The 21,565-nt window shown below is 51.5% G+C and overlaps 1 protein-coding gene across 1 annotated transcript in view; it reads right to left on the bottom strand.

The window, feature by feature from the left end:
- Positions 1–2,311: 2,311 nt before the first annotated feature.
- Positions 2,312–21,565, bottom strand: part of PPP1R37 (protein phosphatase 1 regulatory subunit 37) — a 1,040,147-nt gene continuing 1,020,893 nt past the window's right edge. The window contains 1 exon segment of the mRNA XM_030217605.1: positions 2,312–5,044. The gene's annotated coding sequence lies outside the window, so the exon portion shown is untranslated.

The raw sequence follows: 21,565 nt of genomic DNA, 5'->3' as shown, positions 1-21,565 counted from the left end.
CAGAATGCATCCTCATCTTTTAACATTATTATAAATGAAAGTTTATCAGGCTGCTGTGCTTATTCGAGTTTACTCAATACTTTGATAGCAAGCTAATTTGATTTTACTCCATATGCTACAAGTGCTAACTATATTTATTTAGTTATAGTGAAGGAGGAAAAGACCTCAGAAGCTCAGCATGTGGAGTTTATAGTATACCAAAGTAGCTGGGCGAACCTCCTCATAGGTCTGAAAAACCTTCTGTTAATTTGAGAAATTTATTTGAATCTTTTTTTGTAATTTTCTTAAAGAAATTTTTTATAACATCTCCTCTGGTATTGTCTTAGAACAGAGAAAAGCACTTATCTGAAAATGTCACTGCTTATACGGTGAGCTCAACAGAGCGCCTCCGTTTCACACTTTGCTTCTTCGGGAGCTGCACCATTAATCGTTTTATCAGAAAGTCCTATTGAATGTGCCTCCATAGTGCTGCTTCACTGGTGGTGCTGGTCATTGGTGAAGCAGCACTACGGAGGCAAGACAATACCAGAGGAGATAAGTTATAAAAAATTTCTTTAAGAAAAATATAAAAAAAGATTAAAATTAATTTCTCAAATTAACAGGAGGTTTTTCAGATCTATGAGGAGGTTCGCCCAGCTACTGTGGTATACTATAGAGGCTCATTTTCAAATCACTTAGCCTCCCAAAGTTCCATAGAAACCTATGGAACTTAGCCTCCCAAAGTGCTTTGAAAATATGCCTCTATAAACTCCACAGGCTGAGCGTCTGAGGTCTTTTCCTCCGTCACTATAACTAAATAAATATAGTTAGCACATGTAGCATATGGAGTAAAATCAAATTAGCTTGCTATCAAAGTATTGAGTAAACATTATTATAAAATAATCTCCCAGACTCCAGGACAGTGGCGTAGCCAGACCTGACATTTTGGCTGGGCCCAGAGCTAATATGGGTGGGCACTATATATATATAGCAATTTTCCTCTCTCTCTCTCCCTCCTTTCATCCAGCATTTCTCCTGTTTCTCTCTCCATCTGACCAACCAAGGTCTCTCCCTTGCTCCCATTCCTTCCAGTGGCGTAGCCAGAAGACAATTTTTGGGTGGGCCAATGGGTTGGATGGGTGGGCACTACAACCCCCACACACGCGCGCGTGTCTGTCCAGCACATTTAAAGTTATCGGCGCTGCCTCCACTCACCTTCTCCCACCCCCACCGTGGCGCTGCCTCCTCTCCTGCACTTCATGGTCTCCGTCTCCCACCCCCGCGGCAGCACTCTATCGGCGCTGCCTGCCTGACAGCTGACAGAAGCGGGGCGACGATGTCCTGCTCTGTGACCTTCCCTCTGCCGCGTGCAATCCGCCCTGCGTAAACAGGAAGTTGAATCAACGCAGAGTCCCAGAGCAGGAGGACGTCACCCCGCGACTGTCAGCTGTCAGGCAGGCAGCACCGATAGCAAATTGCAAGCGCTGCCGCGAGGGTGGGAGACAGAGACCGTGAAGTGCAGGAGAAGAGGCAGCGCTACGGCGGGGGTGGGAGAAGGTGAGGATGGGCCTGAGACAAAACTGGGTGGGCCTAGGCCCATCTAGGCCCACCCATAGCTACGCCCCTACTTCCTTCTCCCCAACAGCTTGTCTCTCGCCTGCCCTTTTCTATGTCCCCTCTTTCTTCCACCATCTTTCCATTCATTTTTCTCTCTGTACCCCTCTTCAATCCAGCATCCCAACTCTTCTTTCTTTCCATCCAGCTTCTCCCCTCTCACCTCCATCCAGCATGTCCCCTTTCCCTTCCACCAACATCTCACCTCTCACCTCCATCCAGCATGTCCCTTTCCCCCAACATCTTCCCTCGCTCTCCACCTTCTGTCCAGTGTCTCCCTCCTTTCACCCATCTCCTCTCGCTTCCTCCTTTCATCCAGGGTCTCCCCTTTTTCTGTCCCCATCCAACATCTTTGATCTCTCTCTCTCTCCCCCCCCTGCAACATACACCCTGACACACTTTCTTCCTCCTCCCCTAAACAAAATATTTTTTCTATGCTCCTCCACCCCAACATTTTTTGTTTCCACGTACCTTAGTTTCCCATGCACCAAAACGGCTGCTGAGGTCAGCCAGGGAGCTCAACTGCATCCCTTCTACACTCTGCCACTGTGAGCAGCCTCAACAAAAGAAGAAAATGAAGCGTGGGCCGCCACCGCCACCGCAGCAGCCTTCAGGCATGCGCTGTTGGTCTGCTGGTCCTCAGCCCTCGGAACAGGAAATTGACTTCAGCGGGGGCAGAGGACGGCAGAGCTGACAGCGCATGCCTGAAGGTTGCTGCGGCCCCGCGCTTCATTTTCTTCTTTTGCTGAGGCTGCTCACAGAGATGCAGCGGTGGAGGATCATCTCAGTGGGAGACTTTCCCGCTTTGGCGGGAGATGACCTGCCCAAGCGGGAGTCTGCCGCTGAATGCGAGAGACTTGGCAGGTGGGTGGACGGGCGTGAGCCAAGATTGGGAGCATTTTTGGATACCTCCGAGGTATGGGAGAAGAGGAAATCTGTAGGATTTATATATATTTGTATAAACAAGTTAACAGTAAAACAGCAGCTTTGGATGCCATAATTTCAATGTGGGGGTGTATTAATGCATATACATATATTTGTGCAGAGTGGTCACTCTACAATAGAAAAAATTGTTTTACATACTGAAACTGATAGGAACCTTATTGCTGATGTTTTACCAGCACTCTGTTACACCCTGTCAGGCAGATGTGCATATTTGCTTTCTGGATCTGAAGCCCTGAAAATCTTATGAACAGTTTTGTTTTGCATTTTTTTCACTATTTTTGATATTTGGGATAGTGAGGAGGCCGAGGGTAAAATCATTTCATCGCATTAAAGTGAAACAGTAAAGCATCTCTGTGGCAACACTGAAGGAACGATGTGGATTAAACTAATAGTCAGGGAGAGAATCTACCCAAGGGCCAGAAAATGCACATCTCTTCAGCAGAAAATCATTACCAGTCTTCTTACTAATACATGTGACAGAGAAAGCCCTCACCTGAGTTAAAAGTCCTTCATATCCCTCACCAGAAAAGGACTGGATCAATGTGGGTGAACAGCTTGCATAGTAACCTCCTAATTCTACAAACTCATGTGCCCAATTTGACACTTGGTGCACAAATTCATTGAATAGTGCCAGTTATGCTCATAACTTAATTGTTAAATCAACTGCTAATTGGCATTAACAACCAATAATTGGCTATAATTGGTGTTAGATGTTAATTAGTGCTAATTTACAGTTACATACGTAACTGATGTTAATTGATATGCTACAAATTGAGTGCACAAAATCTATAGTGCAGGAGGGGGGGGGGGTAAACCTGGGAAGGGCATGGGAATGCACTTACACACACAGGTTATAGAATACAATCAGTTATGTGCCTAACTGAAAGCAGTTAGGTGCAAGAATTTATACCAGCCATTGAACTCATGCCTAAAGTTAGACACATAACAGCAGACTTACATGTGCAATTGCCAATACATCCTGGTTCTCAGCTTTAGGCAACCTGTACAGAATTACTTCCTAAATTCTCAGTATTTCTCACTTGCTCACAGGATCACATCTTTGCTCCTTCCTCAGTATCCCAACATCTCTTGCACATAATGTGGAGCCTCTAATCTCACTCTTCTTTATCCTCACCTGCAAGCAGGCTGCACCTGTATTGTACCTGTTCAGTATCCCTTACTTGTATTGTAACTTCTCGGTAGTATGTGTGTGTATATATATATATATATATACATATATATATATATATATACACATTTTTTTTTTTTTTTTTACTAAACAGGTTACTTCCTAGTAGAACGTCAATCTTAGATCAATATTGATATGAAGGTCATATCTCAGACTGAGGCCTGTACCTCAGAAATCTAGAGCCTGGACTGATGAATCAATAGGTTGACTTCTTTAAAGCATCATTCTCCAGGGAAGTCCTACAAAAGCATACCCTTTGGGGACACTCTATCCTACCACGTGCAAGCTGAGTGCTTTGGTACCCCACCTGCACACCACCAGTATGCTGCTGTGTGTGTATTTATCTCAACTGAAAAAATGTTTTGAATGTATTCTGGTCTGTAGTTCTGCATCCATATGTGTGGGTGGAGTACAAGAGGAATATCAAAATTGAGGAAAAACTGAGGCTAGGGACATAGAAACCCTGAAATTATAAACAGTATTTCTCACACAGTACTATGAGGGTCAGGGAAAGAGTAGCAGCAAGGAGAGAGACACAAGACCTGGATCAATGTGGCAACAAATCCCATAGCAGCTTGCATACTGACTCCCACTTCTGAGCAGGATGGGCACTGTGGTGGAGATCCATACAACACTGGTCAGTTTCAAAGTGGGTACAAGGGATCAGTGACCACTTTTGTTACTGTATATTGTCCTGAGTAGATGGCTGCACCTCTAGCCTGCAACCATCCTATGAAGGATAATCTATACCAGATACCAAATCAGATACCACATTTCACAGCATGAGACTCCAGTCCATTTCTCAGCAATATCTATTCAGACTGGGAGATGGAACTATATACATTACTGAGTAGACAGCTGTGCATTAGCAGTACACAAGGGAGCCAGTGATGGGGGTGGAAGAACATGGAGGGGAACAGGTCTCTCCAGTGAAATAAACAGTCACTGGGAAATACCCAGCATTCTGATACTGCAGGTTGCTCCCATTTTCATTCGCATCAAAAGAGGTAATCAGAACTGGACTGGCTATAAGAATTATTGTTGAACATAATGCTTTAAATCATTTCCTCTTCTCAGCACCCTGCTCCAGCTGCAGAATCCTGCCTTCAAGAGCGGTGATGTTTGGACACAGGGAGGGGATGATTGCTCTGGGAGTGCAAAGTAATGTGGCTCAAAAACATTAGGGTTCTGGCTCACACTTAAATGTTTAGAGGGATTCTTCCTCTCCTTCAGACCTGAGAAGTGGGAGGAGGGCACAAAAGCTACACAGGCTTCTTCCACAACAGCCTTAATGCAATGCAGGAAGATCCAAATAAACTGAAAGAGAAAAGAGAGAATTGATCAGAGGCATCAAACACAAGCATATTATTACCCCAAATGTTACTTTACTGCAGGGCCCAGGCCCAGCCACTTTCCCTCCAGGCCCGCCCAACCAACGTCCGCCCCGCCGGCGCCGCAGTCCCCACCTGCCTACCAGCTCCGTCAACGGGGAGAGATGACCCTCTTCTGCCACCCGACACCCAGCCTTAAAAAAGAAAACGGAAGAAGCGCCTAGCGTCTGACCTGCTCTGCGCTGCTAAGGCAAACAAATCACCTCGTCGCATCGGCCCTTCAATCACTGTGTCCCGCCCTCTGATGTAACTTCCTATTTCCACGAGGGCGGGACACAGGGCTGACGCGACGAGGCGCTTTGTTTGCCTTAGCAGCGCAGAGCAGGTCAGACACGAGGCGCTTCCGTTTTCATTTTTAAGGCTGGGTGTCGGTGGCAGAAGAGGGTCATCTCTCCCTGTCGACGGAGCTGGTAAGCAGGTGGGGACTGAGTCAGGGAGGGGGGCTCAGATGGGAGAAGGGGTCGGGGAGGGGAGAGGAGGGGCTCAGATGGTTGAAAGGGACGGGAACGGGGTCTGGGAGGGGACAGACTCAGATGGGCGAAGGGGACGGGGTCTGGGAGGGGAGGGACTCAGATGGGAGAAGGGATCTGAGAAGGGGGCAGGAGGGAGAATGGGGCCATGCCTGGGGCAGGCTACTGGGAGAAGTGGGAGGATAGGGAAGGGTAGGGCAGAATCCTGATTGGGCGGAGGGTATAAAAAGAAGGTAGGACTGATGCTGGGCTACAGGGAGAGATGGGGGGTATAAAGGGAAGGGTAGGGCTGATGCTGGGCTACAGGGAGAGATGGGAGGGTAGGAAGGGAAGAGTATGGCTGATACTGGGCTATAAGAATGGTTGGGGGGTAGGGCCAATGGTGGGCTACAGGACAAATTCAAATTTTTGGTCCTTTATTCTGCAATTAATGATGGTTGATCTGTGTTCTGTATGTGACCAAGGTAAGAGATTCTGCTGGCATGTGGTGTTTGTGGGGATCTATATCAGTCTGGCTTTTCCAATGGGACACATATTGCTATTGCCTTTTTAAAGGTGCTGTTATTGGTATTTGAGTGTTCAGAACTGGTGGTTTTAAGGTTTGCAACATAGGTTCCAAATATGTATGTGATTTATGTTGCTGTAGGCAGCTGTTGGGCAGACTGTTTATTAAAAATTATTTAGGATCCCCCCCAAAAAACTACTCACACCTATATATACATAGTGCCCACCCATATTAGCTCTGGGCCCACCCAAAATGTCAGGTCTGGCTACGCCACTGCTTTACTGACAGTCACACATAACTAACAGAATGAAAAGATCATTTCTTCCAAAGACTCACCCATTCCAGGGTTATCTTGTTCACAGACCCCCCTATCAACACCCTCTGGATAGCTATTCCTCTAAATATAGACCCAGGGAGCTCTCTTATCCCAATCACAAACCATAAAGCGAATGATACATACCTGAAGCAGGTGTTCTCCGAGGACAGCAGGCTGATTGTTCTCACGACTGGGTTGACGTCCACGGAGTAAAAATCTCGCGGGAGGTCCCGCACGCAGGGCATTCCCACCGCGCATGCGCGGCCGTCTTCCCGCCCGTGCGCGACCATTCCTGCTCAGTTGAATGACAAGCAAAGGAATGAGGAAAACGCAACTCCAAAGGGGAGGAGGGAGGGTAGGTGAGAACAATTAGCCTGCTGTCCTCAGAGAACACCTGCTACAGGTATGTATCATTCGCTTTCTCCGAGGACAAGCAGGCTGCTTGTTCTCACGACTGGGGTATCCCTAGCTCTCAGGCTCACTCAAAACAAGAACCCAGGTCAATTGAACCTCGCAACAGCGAGGGCATAACAGAAATTGACCTACGAAGAACAACTAACAGAGTGCAGCCTGAACAGAATAAAATCGGGTCCTGGAGGATGTTCGATTCAAACCCCAAACAGATTCTGCAGCACCGACTGCCCGAACCGACTGTCGCGTCGTGTATCCTGCTGGAGGCAGTAATGTGATGTGAATGTGTGGACAGATGACCACGTCGCAGCCTTGCAAATCAATAGTGACTGACTTCAAGTGGGCCACCGACGCTGCCATGGCTCTAACACTATGAGCCGTGACATGGCCCTCAAGAGTCAGCCCAGCCTGGGCGTAAGTGAAGGAAATGCAATCTGCTAGCCAATTGGAGATGGGGCGTTTCCCGACAGCGACCCCCTTCCTATTGGGGGTCGAAAGAAATAAACAATTGGGCGGACTGTCTGTGGGGCTGTGTCTGCTCCAGATAGAAGGCCAATGCTCGCTTGAAGTCCAATGTGTGCAACTGACGTTCAGCAGGGCGGGTATGCGGTCTGGGAAAGAATGTTGGCAAGACGACTGACTGGTTAAGATGGAACTCCGACACCACCTATGGCAGAAGCTTAGGGTGAGTGCGGAGGACTACTCTGTTATGATGAAATTTAGTATATGGAGCATAAGCTACCAGGGCTTGAAGCTCACTGACTCTATGAGCTGAAGTAACTGCCACCAAGAAAATGACCTTCCAGGTCAAGTACTTCAGATGGCATGAATTCAGTGGCTCAAAAGGAGGTTTCATCAGCTGGGTGAGGACGACGTTGAGATCCCATGACACTGCAGGAGGCTTGACAGGGGGCTTTGACAAAAGCAAACCTCTCATGAATCGAACGACTAAAGGCTCTCCAGAGATGGCTTTACCCTCTACACGATAATGGTAAGCACTAATTGCACTAAGGTGATTCCTTACTGAGTTGGTCTTGAGACCAGACTCTGATGGTATTCAAGCAGGTTCTGTGCAGGACAAAAACGAGGTTCTAAGGCCTTGCTCTCACACCAAACGACAAACCTCCTCCACTTGAAAAAGTAACTCTTTTTAGTGGAATCCTTTCTAGAGGCAAGCAAGACACGAGAGACTCCCTCAGACAGACCTAACGAAGCAAAATCTACGCCCTCAACATCCAGGCCGTGAGAGCCAGAGACTGAAGGTTGGGGTGCAGAAGCGCTCCATCGTTCTGCGAAATGAGAGTTGGAAAACACTCCAATCTCCACGGTTCTTCGGAGGACAACTCCAGAAGAAGAGGGAACCAGATCTGACGGGGCCAAAAGGGCGCTATCAGAATCATGGTGCCGCGGTCTTGCTTGAGCTTCAGTAAGGTCTTCCCCACCAAAGGTATGGGAGGATATGCATACAGGAGGTCGTTCCCCCAATGGAGGAGAAAGGCATCCGACGCCAATCTGCCGTGTGCCTGAAGTCTGGAACAAAACTGAGGCAGCTTGTGATTGGTCTGGGAGGCGGAAAAAGTCCACCGAGGGGGTGCCCCACTCTCGGAAGATCTTGCGTACCACTCTGGAATGGAGCAACCACTCGTGCGGTTGCATGAATCTGCTCAGCCTGTCGGCTAGACTGTTGTTTACGCCTGCCAGGTATGTGGCTTGGAGAAGCATGCCAAACTGGCGTGCCCAGATGGCTTCCTGACACAGACGGCGAGATCCGGTGCCCCCCTGCTTGTTGATGTAATACATTGCAACCTGATTGTCTGTTCGAATTTGGATAGTTTGGTAGGACAGCCTTCAGTGCGTTCCAGACCGCTCGGAGCTCCAGGAGGTTGATCTGAAGATCTTGTTCCTGGGGGGACCACACCCCCTGGGTGTGGAACCCATCGACATGAGCTCCCCACCCCAGGCAAGATGCATCTGTCGTCAGCACTTTTGTGGGCTGGGGAATTTGGAATGGACGTCCCAGGGTCAAATTGGTCCGAATTGTCCACCAGCGCAGCGAACTGCGGCAACTGATGGACAGGCGGATGACATCTTCTAGATTCCCGGTGGCTTGGCACCACTGGGAAGCTAGGGTCCATTGAGCCGATCTCATGTGAAGACAAGCCATGGGAGTCACATGGACTGTAGAGCCCATATGGCCCATGAGTCTCAACATCTGCCGAGCTGTGATCTGCTGAGACGCTCTGGTCTGGGAAGCAAGGGACAGAAGATTCTGAGCTCTCGCCTCGGGAAGATAGGCCTGAGCCATCTGTGAATTCAGCAGAGCTCCTATGAATTCCAGAGATTGGACTGGCTGGAGATGGAGCTTCGGGTAATTTATCACAAACCCCAGCAGCTCCAGAAGTTGAATAGTGTACTGCATGGACCGAAGAGCTCCCGCCTCTGAGGTGCTCTTCACCAGACAATCGTCGAGATACGGGAAAACGTGCACCCCCAGCTTGCGTAGGTACGCCGCAACCACCATGAGACACTTCGTGAACACCCGTGGTGCAGAGGCGAGCCCAAAGGGCAGCACACAATACTGAAAGTGACGTGTCCCCAGATGGAATTGGGCTGGCAGTATCGGGATGTGAGTAAAAGCATCCTTTAAATCCAGGGAACATAGCCAATCGTCTTTCTGAATCATTGGTAGAAGGGTGCCTAAGGAAAGCATCCTGAACTTTTCCCGCATCAGATACTTGTTCAGGCCTCTCAGGTCTAGGATGGGGCGCATCCCCCGTTTTCTTCTCCACAAGGAAGTACCTGGAATAGAATCCCTGCCCTTCCTGCCCGGGTGGCACAGGCTCGACCGCATTGGCGCTGAGAAGGGCGGAGAGTTCTTCTGCAAGTACCTGCTTGTGATGGGAGCTGAAGGATTGAGCTCCCGGTGGACAATTTGGTGGGGTGGAGACCAAATTCAGGGTGAATCCACACCGCACTATTTGGAGAACCCACTGGTCGGAGGTTATGAGAGGCCACCTTTGGTGAAAAACTTTCAACCTCCCCCCGACCGGCGGGCCGTCCGGCACGGCTACTTTGATGGCGGCTATGTTCCCATGGATCCAGTCAAAAGCTCGTCCCCTGCTTTTGCTGTGGAGGCGCAGGGGGCTGCTTAGGCGCACGCTGACGGGAACGAATGCGGTGGGACTGTCCCTGTGCCTGAGGCGGCCTTCGGGCCGGCTGGGTGTACCTATGCTTGCTGTAGGCGTAGGGTGCAGCCTGCCGGGCCCGGGAAAAACGTCCACCTGCGGAGGTGGATGCTGAAGGCGCCTGGTAGGAGAGCTTGTCGAGAGCGGTTTCCCGCTGGTGTAGTTGGTCCACCAACTGCTTGACCTTCTCGCCAAAAATGTTATCCCCCCGGCAAGGGACATCCGCCAGCCGCTGCTGGGTGCGGTTGTCCAGGTCAGAGGCACGCAGCCAGGAGAGTCTGCGCATCACTATACCTTGGGCCGCAGCTCTGGATGCCACATCACAGGTGTCATAGATACCCCTGGACAGGAATTTTCTGCACGCCTTCAGATCCCTGACCACCTCCTGAAATGGCCTGGACTGCTCCGGGGGGAGCTTGTCAACCAGGTCCGCCAGTTGCCGCACATTGTTCCGCATGTGGATGCTCGCGTAGAGCTGGTATGATTGTATTCTGGTCACGAGCATGGAAAATTGGTAGGCCTTCCTCCCAAATGAGTCCAGAGTGCGAGACTCCCACCCAGGGGGCGCCGAGGCGGTATCCCTCGAACTCTGTGCTCTCTTGAGAGCAGAGTCCACGACCGCCGAGTCATGAGGCAATTGAGGCCACATCAACTCTGGGTCTGAGTGGATTCTGTATTGGGACTCCGCTTTCTTGGGAATGGTGGGATTAGATAATGGCTTCAACCAGTTCCGAAGCAAGTGTCTCTTTAAGGACATTGTGCAACGGTACCGTGGAAGACTCTCTAGGTGGTGATGGATAGTCGAGGATTTTGAGCATCTCCGCCCTCGGCTCATCCACAGGAACCACTGGGAAGGGAATGCTGATAGACATATCCCGAACAAAAGAGGCAAAGGAGAGGCTCTCAGGAGGCGAGAGCTTCCTCTCCGGTGAAGGAGTGGGGTCGGAGGGAAGGCCCACAGACTCCTCTGAGGAGAAATATCTGGGGTCCTCCTCCTCCCCCCACGAGGCCTCCTCCTCGGTGTCGGACATGAGCTCTCTCAGCTCAGACTGCAACCAGGCCCATCTCGACTGCGAGGAACCACGTCCTCGATGATGGCATCGAGAGGTGGACTCCCGCACCGGCAGGGACAAAGGGTCGATTCCACCTGAGTGGCCCTCGACACCGGTGCCACAAGCGGCGTCGGAGGCCTCATCACTGGGCCAGAGCCCACCGGCGCCTCCATCCACGGCACAGAGGGCGCAAGCACCCCCGGTGCCGGCAGGGCCTGGCGCATCAGCCCTTCCAGGATCCCGGGAAGGATGGCTCGGAGGCACTCGTCTAGGCCCGCTGTTGGGAAAGGCAGGGGGGCCGGTGCGGGTGTCGGTGCTGGAAGCTGCCCGGGTCCAGGAGATGGTACCGAGGTACCAGATGACCTGCGCATCGACACCTCTTCGACCGAGGGGGAGCGCTCCTCCCAGCACTGCCGCTTCCTGGGGTTCGAGTCTTCTCTCGATGTCCCGGAGCTGCCAGTCCCATGTGCCGTGGGTGACCGATGATGATGCTTTTTGGCAGCTTTCTTCTGATGACCGTCATCAGCGCTCCGCGGAAGAGACAATGAGGAGGTGGAGTCCCCACGGTCTCGAGGTATCGGATCCGACAGGGTTCGGTCCCGATGGCCCTGGGCAGCGGGAGTGGCCGGGGCAGACTGCCCACGCGGCTGCTCACCACCACCGTCGCTGGCAGGTCTTCGGGCCAAGGGAACCTGTGCTCCTGGGGTCGATGCCATAGTCGGTGCCGACGCCGTCGACATCGGTACCAAAGACCCGGCCGTCGACACCGATGCTGTCGAGGTCGACGTCGAAGGGCCGGCGCAAGTCCCAAAAAGACGATCCCGAAGAACTTGCCTCGCCACCTGTGTCCGCTTCCGTAAGCCGAGACACAAGGTGCACGTCTTGGAATTATGCTCCGGCCTGAGGCACTGGAGACACCAAGCGTGAGTATCGGTCTGCGAGATCTGCCGGCCGCACCGACCATACTTTTTGAATCTGCTCGGGACCTTCGAGGACATCGACTGAAAAATCGCGTCAGCGAAATCAAAATCGTCGATGGTGGCGGTGAAAAGCACACCAGAAGAAAGAAAAAGAAATGACCGTGCAACCACAAGGATGCGACGAGGCGACCCCGCGACTAAAGAACGGCAAGGGAACTTTTTTTTTTTTTTAACTAAAAAAAGCGCGAACGCGCACAACAAAAGAACACGTGGACTAGGCCGCAAATCGGTTTTCTGGGGCTGACTAGGAGAGGACCGAAAGCGCGTCTCTCTCCAGCGCGGAAAGGAAAAAACTGAGCGGGAACGGTCGCGCACGGGTGAGAAGACGGCCGTGCATGCGCGGTAGGCGTGCCCTGCGTGCGGGACCTCCCATGAGATTTTTACTCCAGTTTGAGGGGCTGCTGTGGACGTCAACCCAGTCGTGAGAACAAGCAGCCTGCTTGTCCTCGGAGAAGAACTTATACACTCTAAAACCCTCTCAGGGATAGCAATTCTTCTAAAACATCCTTTCTTCCCTTCATTTCCAATTACATTTCCACTAAACACATACCCCTAATTCCTTATCACAACAGTACTTTGTTTTATGACAGCTTTTTCTTTTGCTAGACTAACCTTGCAGTATGAACCATGCATATGTAAGAGCTCATAACATGACACTGGCTCCACATAAGAAGGAAGCTGCTGTTGTAGCTTAAATGTTATTGTTTATCCAGTTTATGAATCAGTGGCGTAGCCACGGAGGGGTCTTAGGGGCCTGGGTCCCCTCATGTTATTTTTATTTATGACATTTTTACCCCACATTAGCCTGAGAGTGGCTCAGGTTTAATGTGGCTTACATAACAATTAAATGAATGATATATATTAAAAATTACATAAACAGATTATTAAGTACAATAAATAATGCTATAACATTGGCTTTGTAAAACAAATATAACATATGTAACTGTTCTTAAGGATAGATGGATAGAGAAGATTAAATCATAATTAAGTTTGTCAACAAAGAAGTGAAGATGAATAAATATGGGTACAATTAGGGCTAGATAGGATTAGGGAGGAAAGAAGAAATGAAATTAATTTATGAATGGATAATTATCAAATAGAATTATTTGTTTTCTGAAAGGCTAAATTGAAAAAAAAAAGAGTTTTCAGTAGGTTTCTGAAGGACAGGTAATCTTCTGTGCATTTAATTGTTTTTGGTAGAGAGTTCCAAATTTTAGTACCTTGATATGAGAACATGGCATTGTGAATTGTTTTATAGATTACATTCCTACAAATAGGTAAATGCAGAATGATATATTCTCTGGATGATGACACGGCATTACGTTGGGGTAATTCAATGAGATTGTCCATATATGATGGAGCAGAACCTTATAGAATTTGGTGAATAAAAACACAGAACTTGAAAGATATTCTATCTTTTATTGGTAACCGGTGTAGGTTATATACATACATAGTAACATAGTAGATGACGGCAGAAAAAGACCTGCACGGTCCATCCAGTCTGCTGAGGAGGAAGGAGGTGTTTTAGAGAGCTCTGCTGACTTCCAGTGGAAAGGGAGTGAGACCTAGCTCCCTCCCCAAAGATGAGGAAGGTCCCTGGGGAGAAGGCCTCAGGAAAGTCCCAGGCTATGGGGCCTCCTGGGGCCCGGGACCAGAAGGCCGAAAGGAGTGGCTCTCTCCCTGGTTTGACTACCGGGAGAAGGGAAAGGAGTCCAGTGGACCAAAGGGAGAAGCAGCCCAGTGGAGGCCACCAGAGCATTTCCCCCTCCATGGCCCAGCTTGCGGAAGGTAAGCGAGAAGACAGTGGAGGGGGGAGGAAGATAGTACAGGCCCCAGAAGGGCGCTTCCAAGGAAGGGAGAAGGAAGAGGCGATGGAAGTTTGCCAGAAGCCTTTGTTGGAGGCAGCTGAGAGTGAGAGTGAGGAGAGTGGATGGTCAGATGAGGAGTTCCTTGAAGTGAGCTATGACCCTGATGATCCAGCAAGTAGTGTGGTAAATATTGTAAAACGAATTAAGCTGGTGGAAAAAGAAGTAGTGGAGCTAGGAAAACGTCTGAAAATGGCAAGAACTATGTGTAAATTTGCCCCAGCAGAGCACAGACAAATGTATGTTAAAGAGGAAGCCCGGATATCGAAGTTGTTGGGGAAAAAAGAACACTTGTTGAACTGTTTAAAAAAGGGCTCTGTCAGGGGGGGACAAGATGGCCGAATAGAGCAGACGTGCGTGTTTGAGCTCCCGACTCACTAGACTGTGTAACGAGTAGTTGGACCCGTACCCTGTGCTGGTCATGGGGAAACGGAAGGGAAAACCCAAGGGATTGGCCTCCGTACCTGGGAGTGTTCCCCCTCCTCGCCAAGCAGTCTTAGAGCAGTTCGGGATTCAACCGCTGGCTATGCGGGGGCCCGCTTCGGAGCTTTCCGTGATGACATCGGCGGAAAACAGCGCGGAGGCGATCTCTTTGAGTCCGCCAGGGAATACCATTCCTCCACGACCCGGAAGCATTATGACCCCGACGGAGAAGACGGATAGAACGCCCAGAGTGGAGAAGATTCTACCGCCTTCAGGAGGCCTAGTTGGTGGTCTTTCCCCGATTGGGGGGGTTTTGTCCACGTCTACCCCCACTCCAACGGGAGTTGCACCGGTATTTTGGGAGGTGAAGAGACCTGAAGTGGTAACGTTAGACTCTATATGGGATGTTATCCAGGGTATGAATTCCCTACTCTCCCAGGTAACTAATTCTTTTACTCAAGAATTTGACAATGTGAAACAAGTTCAAAAACAGTTTGCAGAGAAAATACAAATCCAAGAAGGTCAAATGGAATCTTTAAAGATTGAACTCTCTGCTCTTCAGAATTTTGCAGGGACAGTGGTTAAAGATAGAGAGGTTCTGGTGAGGAAACTAGAATCTCTCGAAAATCAAGGGAGAAAGAGTAACTTGCGGTTTATTAATTTTCCCAAGTCACCCCTAATTCCAGCTATGGAGATGCTGCGTAAATATTACACAGAAATACTTGGATTTCCACCTGAGGCATTCCCTCCTATTGTTCGGCTTCAATACATAACTGGAAGAAAGTCTAATCCTTTGAATCCTTCACCACAACAACCTGAGATGAACTTAACAGAGTTTTTGGAAAACTCTATAGAATTGGTAACAGAGAGAACTACTCTTATAGTTTCCTTTGCACTTGAAATGGATAAGATGAATACCTTTAAATTATATTTTCGTCATTTGAATGATAAATTTCTTGGGGAAACTGTGCGTATATTTCCTGATTTAACCAGGGAGACTCAAGCCCGTCGGCGGGAGTTTTTGAATTTAAAAGCCAGAACCCTTGCAAAAGGGGGCTCGTTTAAGTTAATATTTCCATGTCGCTGTATAATATCCCTGGATTCTGTTAACTATATATTTATGGAACCCAAGAAATTGAGAGAATTATTATCAGCCAAAGAAAGTAGTGAAAGATTAACCCAGGATGACCAATAGAGAGTGAAAGTGCTGAGTTCTCCGGCTGCGGGTGTTCCATATGCCTCTGCTCTTTGGTTTGCTTTTTTTTCCCTATGAGTTTACTCAGAAATTTTTACCTTGTATCTTGTCCTTAAGTTGTGGTCTACAAGATGTAAATTTACCTATGTATAATTGATACTATTATTTTAATTTTTCTTCTCTTTCTGTAAATAACATTTCATGTTATTCTTGATGATTAAATAAAAATTACAATAAAAAAAAAAAAAAAAAAAAAAAAAAAAGGGCTCTGTGAATCCTTTGAGGGAGCTCTATGTTAACCGAGAAAGGATGGCTTCTATACCACAGTCTGGGGGTTCAGGAACACTACAGTTGCAGCAAGCTTCAGTGTCTTCAGCAGCATTAGAATCAAAAGAGTTGTCTGGGTTCAGAGGTGACCCCACTTTAAAATACATGAGACAGTTGGCAACACAGTCCAGAGCACTTACCCAGCAGCCAGAGGATAAGGAGGCAGCGGCAGGACATGGCTCTGAGGTGGGGGCTGGAGTAGAGATCCTACCTGTGGAGGGGAGGACAGAACTCAGTAACTTTTCAAAACTCCACATAATGGAGGCAGCAGAGGGAGACGCAGGTAGCAGCCTGTTTTCTACAGAGGTGGTGGTCGAAGTCTCAGAGGGCTTACTTGCAGTTGTGCAAACAGCAGAGACAGTTGCCGTGAAGGAGGCCCTGTTGGAAAAGGGTCAGCAGAGGCAGACTCCGGTATTTTTGGCCGGGTCTGCAATGACTGAAGTGGAAACCGAAGCAGCATGGCATCTGGAGAAGCCCCGCCCACGAAGTCCGGGAGCAGGGGAGGTCTTCCCTGAGCATGGAGTAGCTGGCGGTTTACAGGAGAGGGGTCGGAGAGAGAGGAATAGGAGCGGGCAGCAGCTGGGAGCTCATTTGACCAGCTGTCCATTAAAAGAGGTGAAATCGGGGGGGTGCTAACATCCAGCCTGTGGCGGAATCAGGAACAGACAAGCCATGCCCCCGGGAAGCGCCAGCCATTGGGAGAATGCAGGAGGGACTGCACCAGAAGCAAGGGGGAAGTAACCCGATTGTTGAGAGACTTTCGTTGACTACAGAAGTGGACATGGCAAGTCTAACAGATGTGCAGCGGGTGGTGGAGCGGACCTGCCAGCAGGACGGCTGGGAGCGAGGAGCCAAGGGGAGCGGCGGAGTTCCGGAGGCTTCGCCCCTGGTGCCGGAGGTTGGAGGGAGTTCGGGGGCGGAGCGAGCAGGGAGTCTGGTATCGCCAGCTGCAGACCTGACTGGGCAGGTGCCAGAGTATCACCAGGAGACAGAGGAGAGGAGGCGATTAGCCCAGAGGCTGGAGCCTGCAGTGGCAGGGACGAGCAGGGACGTTCCAGGAAGTGGAGATGGGCAGGACAATCAGTTGGAGGCAGCCCAAGCCGCAGAACTGACTATGGACGTTGCTGAATGTTTGTCTGAGAGGGAAGGGGACGGGGGACAGCGGGAGGGGGAGGGGGCGGTGGATATTGAGGAAGGGAGAGGGATGAGGGGAGGGGCAGAGGGACAGAAGGGGGGGGGAGGCAGAGGGAAGGGCTGGAACAAGTGTGGAGGGGGGGCGGTGGGGGCTGGGGTCCAAGTCCTTTGCGGCAGTAGTAGGGAGGGGGAAGGAAGGAGGGGGGGAGATCGGGTGGTTTTGAGGGCCAAGGGAGGGGTTGGGGGGGAGCGGGGACAGGGGGTGGACAGCTGCCTAAGCGGCGAAATGTGGTACAGCTCAAATGGATAGGGGAGGGGGCAATGCCCTCCAGGGATCGGGTCTTGAGGCTGGTGATGGGGATTATACCCGAGGACTTTTACGCGTGTATACACCCCATCAACATCCCAGAATATGACTTGAGCTTCATGACCCAGAGGGGGATGGAAATATTCTGGGAAAGGTACGAGGGGGTGAGGGGAAAGGGGGAGTGGCGGGACCTCAGGGCCATTCCAATCAGCAAGCCGGACCTGGTGCAGGTCACCCTGCTCGTGAGAAATGAGTCTATCTCTGGGGCAGATTTAACCTACTGGCTACAGAGGTACGCGGAGCTGAGATCCCCACTTACAAAGTTACCGGATCCAAGCAGGGTTTGGGCAGGAGATTGGGGAGCCCTGGTCAAATTGAGACAGGAGAGCCATGTGGTCCAGCACATTCCTTCGGCTGCCTTTATCGGTCGCGACAGGATACTGTGCTTTTACAAGGGACAGCCGCGGCAGTGCTTCAGATGTGGTTCGTTTAGGCACTTCAGCATGTCATGCCCAGTGGTAAAGTGTGGAAGATGCGGGGATCAGCACGCCACAGAGGACTGCACCGCGATCAGGTGCAACCTCTGCGGCGGGTTAGGCCATGCATATCGGAACTGCCCTAGGGCGGCCCATAACGAGTGGGATATGTGGGGGAAGGGACGGGGAGGGGGGTAATGGAGGAGGGGATAGGGCAGGGGGTGATAGGCAGGGAGGGGCAAGGGGGGGAGAAGGAGGGGATGCAGGAGGGGGGGGCGGCAGGGGGCTGGGTCAGGAGTGGAGCAGGGGGGAGAGGGGGAGTGGGTACAAGTGCCACAGAGGAAAGGGAAGTTTCGGAGGGGGGGGGAAACTAGGGGTGGGCAGGGAGGGGTCGCTGCAGGGGAAGAGGGGGGGAACAGATTTCAGGAGTTGGAGGAGGAAGAGGAGGATAGGGAGGTTGGGAGGGAGGAGGAAGAACAGGGGGAAGGAGAAGAGGTGGAGTTAATGGAGGAAGAGGGGGCGGCAGGGGGGATTGGAGAGGGCAAACGGAAATATGAGGAAGCACTGGAGGAGGGTACTGGTGGTAGGAAGAAGGGCGGGAAGGCTCTGGGGGGAGGGGGAGGGGTGAGGGAGGAGGAAGAGGGAAGGGAGGGAGGGAGGGGAAAGGGGAGTAAGAGGAAAGCTGAGGGGGCCGGGCAGGTGGTGAAGGCCCAAGTGCAGGCTTGGGGGGACAGAGTGGAGCTAGAGGAGGATCTGGAGGACTTGGAGGACTTGGGGGAGGTGGAGGACTCAGAGGAGGAGGTAGGGGGTGGGGGTGAAGAGGGGAGAGGGAGGGATCAGGGGGTGGGTCCGGATAGAGCAAAGAAGAAAGGAAGGAAGAAAGGGGGAGGGGGGGGGTAAGGTGCAGACAGGACGGCTGCGGGGGGGGGGGGGGGGGGGATCTGGCAGGGGACCTGATTCAGGGTAAGAAGGGGGTATCCCAGGAGATAAGGAAAGAAGTTGGGAGTGAGCAGACCCTTGACTCGCAATGAGGATGGCAGGCTTAGTGTTGACATTTGCCACGCTGAATGTGGCCAGCATCGCCTCTCCGAAGAAGCAGGGTTTAGCGTATGACTGGTTCGCGAGGGTCCAAGCAGATTGCTTCCTGCTCCAGGAGACTCGGCTGCGGTCCATTGAGGTGATCAGGCGGGCAAGGCGGGCCTGGAAGTGGGGTCCCTCGGTGTGGGGGTTGGCGGGGGAGAGGTATGGTGGGGTGGGGATCTTATTTAAGTCCCACCGGGTGAATATTCAGCGAGTGGTGGAGCTGGGGGTGGGGAGATGTCTTGTTGTGGATGCGATTTGGGAGGATAGAGCACTGAGGGTGGTGAATGTGTACGGGCCCCAAAGCAAGAAGGAAAGGGTGCTCCTCTTTGGGAAGATCAAGCCTTACCTATACACTTCGCGCCAAGTAGTCTGGGGGGGAGATTTTAACACCATATTGCGGAAAAAGGATAGTGGGGGACGATCGGTACAGGTGGGCTATGACGGGGTGAGGCTGGCAGGGATCATGCGGGAGGCGGAGCTGGTAGACGCGCATGTGGCCTTCTGTGAGGAACAGGAGGGGTTCACGTTCTTTCGAGGGCAGTGTAAAAGTAGAATCGATAGATTCCTGGTAAAGAAGGGGGTTTGTCTGGGGGGTCCACGAACCGTGGACGTGGACTTTTCAGACCACCACATGGTCCTCCTTCAGGTGGGGGGGGGGGGGGGTGGCAGCGCAAAGGCCAGGGAGGGGGTTATGGCGACTAAATTTAAAGTGGTTAGGTAGCGAGCAGGTGCGGGAGGAGTACCACCGGTTTTTGGAAGATCAGGTGTCAGTGCAGGGGGCATTTCAGTCATTGGGGGAGTGGTGGGATACAGTGAAAAGACGAACGCGGGGATTCTTTCTCAGACAGGCGAGAAGGGAGGGGAGGGAAAGGACAAAGTTGGGCATGGCGATAAAGAAAAAGAGGGACACATTGATTTCACAAGGGGGGAGGGAGGAAGAAATACATGATCTCCAAGCACTCCTGGAGCAGGTACAGTACAACCGCTACACCTCCTTGGTGTATGAGCGGGACTTCGGGAAAATGTGTAGCCCGGACCCCTTCGCATGCTGCCGGGAGCGGAGGGCGCGCAGGGTGATGGAGGGGGTGCGGGATGCACAGGGGGTCCTGCAGGACACCAGGGAGGGGATTCTGGGGGCAGTGAGGGACCACTTTGCGGCGTTCCTTTCAGCCCAGCAGATTGATATGGAGCAGATGGAGTGTTATGTGGAAGGAACCCCGGGGATAGGTCACGGGGGACCCCAGCTTCAGGCCCTCTTGAACCCGTGGACAGAACAGGAGGTGGAGGAAGCCATCGGGGCGCTCCACAGGAAGACCTCGCCGGGGACGGATGGGCTAACAACTGAGTTCTACCAGGCCTTTAAGGAGCAGCTGGTGCCGATCCTGGTGAGGGTATGGGGGGCAGCCCAGTTGGAGGGTTCCTTGCCTAGTTCCCTGACAGAGGCGGCTCTTATCCTACTAAGTAAGGGGAAGGACCCGGCGATGCTGGCCAACTGGCGGCCTATAGCACTGCTTAATACGGATCGAAAAATTTTCGCGCGAATGCTATTCCAGAGAATGAGGCAGGTATCTGGGGATTTGCTAGCAGCCTCGCAAGCATGTGGGGTTAAAGGGAGAGGGGTCTTGGAAGCTGCAGAATGGGTGCGGGAGGGGGTAGAACGCAGTAGAGTGGGAGGGCATGGTAGGCTGTTGGTAACACTCGACCAGGAAAAAGCGTTTGATAGAGTGCAGTGGGGTGTCCTATGGAGCATTCTGGAGCGCTATGGGTTTCCGAAGGGCTGGATAGAGCAATTACAGCTACTCTATCGGCATGCGGGGTGTTTTCCCCTGGTTAACGGGTGGAGAGGGCAGGGGTTTGAGGTAGGGGCAGGGGTCCGACAGGGGTGCCCACTCAGCCCGCTGTTGTATGCATACGCCATCGACCCTTTTATAAGACGGCTGGAGAAGGGGGGGGTGGAGGGGCTGGAAGGGGTGGAGGTGGGGGACAATAACCAGTTAAGGGTCGTGGCGTATGCAGATGACGTTACAGTGTGGGTAGCGGACCAGAGGGAGGGAGGTAGATTGCAGAACCTGATCCAGGAATACTCGCAGGCAACAGCGTCGCAGGTCAATTTTCAAAAGTCCAATAGCCTGTGGGTTGGGGATCAGGGGCTGCAATTTGAGTTGGGAGGTAGGTTTCCTACAGCTGTGGAACGTATACGGGTCTTGGGAATATACTTCGAGAAGGGGGATTATAGGCTCTACAACTGGGATAGGTGTCTCCATGAAGTGAAGGGGAGGGTGGATAGATGGAAGGGGTGGAAAATGACCATGGGGGAGCGGGTACAGCTCATCAAGGCACACTTAGTTCCTTTGTTTCTGTTCGTCAGTTACATCTGCTTGCTGCCGGAGAGCCGGTACGCGGCCTTGTATGGGGTGTTCTTCCGGCTGCTCTGGGGCAACAGGACGAATCCGGTAAAACGGAATGTTACCTATCTGCCTAGGAGGGAGGGGGGGGGGGGGGTGGGCATGATAAACCCAGTCCTGTTTTTCAGCGCTTTGTTCCTGCAGTTTAATCTGGGGAGGGCGGTAGGGCGGGAGCCACCGGGGTGGGCTAGGAGTGTCCTGCAGTGGTAGCCGAGATATTGGGACTTATGGCGGGAGGGGGGGAGGGTAGTGGCACTGCGAAGGGGGGCCCCGGGGGGGGGGAGTTATTGCAAGACCCTAGTGAAATTGGTGA

Source organism: Microcaecilia unicolor, chromosome 11 (genome assembly GCF_901765095.1).
Source record: "Microcaecilia unicolor chromosome 11, aMicUni1.1, whole genome shotgun sequence".
NCBI lineage: Eukaryota > Metazoa > Chordata > Amphibia > Gymnophiona > Siphonopidae > Microcaecilia > Microcaecilia unicolor.
The sequence above is the reverse complement of the archived record's forward strand: the minus strand, read 5'-3'. Positions and strand labels throughout refer to the sequence as shown.